Source organism: Temnothorax curvispinosus, unplaced genomic scaffold (genome assembly GCF_003070985.1).
Source record: "Temnothorax curvispinosus isolate PA1 unplaced genomic scaffold, ASM307098v1 QBEX01016595.1, whole genome shotgun sequence".
Taxonomy (NCBI): Eukaryota; Metazoa; Arthropoda; class Insecta; order Hymenoptera; family Formicidae; genus Temnothorax; species Temnothorax curvispinosus.
The window spans coordinates 38,091-41,520 of NW_020226375.1; positions in this window are offsets into that span (position 1 = coordinate 38,091).

Sequence of the window (3,430 nt, forward strand, 5' to 3'; positions counted from 1 at the left end):
CAGAACACTTCATTTTACGAATCCGTTGTCCAAGGGCACTTTTCACGCGACACCATTTACTCCTCCATATACTTTCCTTTTTCACTTAACTGGTTGCCGCTTTATCAAGGGAACAAAGCGTTGCTTTGCACTGCGCTAGCGTTATTGCACAGCGGAAACGGCGCTAACAGAATTGTTTATTCCACGGCAATCCTGTTCGTTGTTATTTCATTAAAACGTATTTTTCTACACATTCGTTCATTGATTTGATTTCCTTTTCTCTCCCTCAGAAATGCTCGTTCATCTCTTCTTCTGCAAATAAAAATATTCGTCGCTTCGAGATCATTCTTTTTCTTCTTCAGGGAACGATAATTCCTGGAATTCATGTGTTAATCAATATCTACGTATACAGAACGACTGTTGTAAAAAAAATTCCTTTTGACTCTCCAAATTCCTGTCATTCCATTTTAGCGCATCATAATTGCAAACAATATTATAATGCAATGTTAGAATTTATAAGAGTGTTAAAACTATCTAGATTCTCTAGAATTTACCCTTATTGCATCAGATTTATTGATTATATATCAATATAAAGCTATCAAGCGCTATCAAGGCCATCAATGTACGCCCATATTTTTTATACCCGGCTTTAAAATGGCATACGTCCACTTATTTGCATTGCATAAACTTCCACTCTTATTACATCAGATTTTCAATATCAAACTTGTACGTAGTTATTAATCATAGCTTATAGCTATCGAAGGTGTCATTATTGTTAATAACGTACACCTCTTATTCTTCATATATCGTGTTATAATACAACAAAAAAAGATTCATTGACTTATTAGCATTATGTAAATTTCTTCCTACATAAATCCATGCAATCTCGAAAACTCTTCGAACGTTTTATTATTTTTACAACCTTACTTTTCTCCCCAATATCTCTACGTCGAAACATTTGGCCCTTCGCGTTTTTATATCTACGATGAAATCGAGGATTACACGTAGGGTAGGTCCTCTTTTCATCGCGAAAGACAGGAAAAACAAAACGCTGATCTTTATTGGCCCGCCGAGACAGGCTTGTTTCAACAAGATATCGCGAGAGGCTGTTTAGGTGGCACGGATTTAACTTTGCTCCCGTTCCTCAAATGCTGAACCCATTTTTTCCACCCTCGCCCTCTTGTCCTTGTTGCTTTCCTTTGACCGGCTTAACTGAATCGTTCTGCGATAGATTCCGGCATATTTAATTGCGAATAACTGAGCCGTAATTAATTTCGTATTAGGAGCGAATCTGTTGAAATAATTATTTAGCGGGGCGCGGCGCACATCCACAGCCGATTACAATTTTATTTTAATTAACAGTAAAAGTGGTTCAACGTAGAATTGTTCGGAAAATTAAATTACACAATTTTTACATGATTAAAAAATGCTATTTCTATTTAATTAAAAAATGTCAAGTATTGATCAGTCTGACTTAATTGACTAGAATTTTTTCGGTTTCGTATGTTTTTCGACGAAATGGCTATTCATATCCGGATAATAGCGATCCGTAGGGATTATAGGTCACAATGGTGTTATCTATGCAATGAATCTCATGAGACATTCAGAGAGCTCGTAGCAAATGCGACAACGTCGTTGAACAAGATCGTGAACATCCTAACGTTTTCAGTGTTGCCATTTTGTAATTTATACCGATATCCCTCACATCGTTTCATCAAGGTGGCTACTGCTTTCCGATAACGAAATATCGACCTACAACAAGGAAGGGCTCGAGTGGCTCTACGACCTAAGAAGAAGTATCTCCTATGTTACAGCAACATTTTTCATGTCTTATAGCTTAAAAAAAAAATAAAAAACTTACGATCTTCCGTTCAGTCGTAGAGATATCCTTTCGATCTCATTTTGTCAGAGATGCGTATTATATTGCAGAAAATATTTTATTTTTCTTACGACGGGGTCTATGAAACTTGTACTCTCAATTTGACAATCGTTCTCCTCCTGCTCGAGAAGCAAAAATTCGAACAAAGAACCTTTGGAAGAAAGCGATGCGAATAGAATTCCGTGATACCGAACAATCCTCGCGCGTGATCGACATTTTTGCGTTGCGAGGAAAAATTACGGTACAATGGTGACAAACTTTCTCTCGCACGCTTCCGCTTTCCCGTCTCTCGTCGAGAAACGTCGAACAATTTTTATTTTCGCGTCGAATTGGTGAAATCGCCACAAAGCAGTTCAAGCGGCTCGGACCAATCGTCGAGATGGCCGCAGGAAAGGATGCACTTCGAATTCGGGAGTAATGAAATTTATCACTGCACCGTGACCGGAAACGATAATCAGCCGAAATACGCTCCTTCCAAAACAATTTCGTGAATATCATAAAATTTTTAATTCACCATTATTTACACTGTACTAGTCACACTGTTATCGCGCGTATAAAATGAAAGGGCGACCCCAGAGCCACAGTTCAAAATTTGCTTTGATCAAGTATCTTGCATTTATTGGCATAAATTAAACGATTAAAGTGAAAGCTAATTAATGTGATTTGGATACTTTTATCTATGGAGTCAACCGGATACTTAGGAATAAATTACCGGTGCGATTAACGCGACGGCTCTCCAAAGACTTTTGAAAATTCATGACTCAAAAGAGCAGCGGGCGTACGGTAGAAAAAATTTAGCATACACTTGGGATCATGGGATTCTGACGAACGTCGTGTATTATTGCTTCGATAAAGATAAAAATAAAATGTATATAAACGTTTGACAAGCTTTATATGCCTCGAATATGAGAAATGTACCACTGATAAAATCCTTCTTTCGTTATTTCGACACGAAAATTTCACAATGAGTAAATATAAAATCGAAGCATTTTATAAAAATTAAATCTCCCTTCGTCATTAATTTATATTAATAGAAGTCTAATAATTCTTTTTCCATTAATTAACTACAACGAAAATTACATAATTTAATTTTACCGTTATTTAATTAAAATATTTAACGCTCTCTATATTTGTTTCTTAATCGACCTACTGCTAATGCATATTTACATATTAAAGCACGTTGTTGTGTTTCGCGAATTCGGATCTTCATGTAATCATCAAATAAGTGGAGGGATGAGATGAGAAGGGAAATTAATATTCGTATATGTCCAAGTGGGTCGCGCACGAGGGAAGTAATATCAGCAAAATTATAACGACGACCGTGTAATAATTATGCAGCTTTTGAAGCTCGTAATATCTTTAACCTCGCACCTTATATAGATGAGTGCGCAGTTGGCCGCTGGAGTAACTTCAAGACTCCGTAGCCGTTTCTCAGGACAAAAAAACAGCCGCGAAAAGAAAGGGACTGAGGGAAAGTGGGAAATAGAAGCTACCCATTACAGTACGATGCGTCAGATTGCGTCGTATCGCGCGATGTATATCGTCGCGGTGATAAATGATGATCATGCTTTC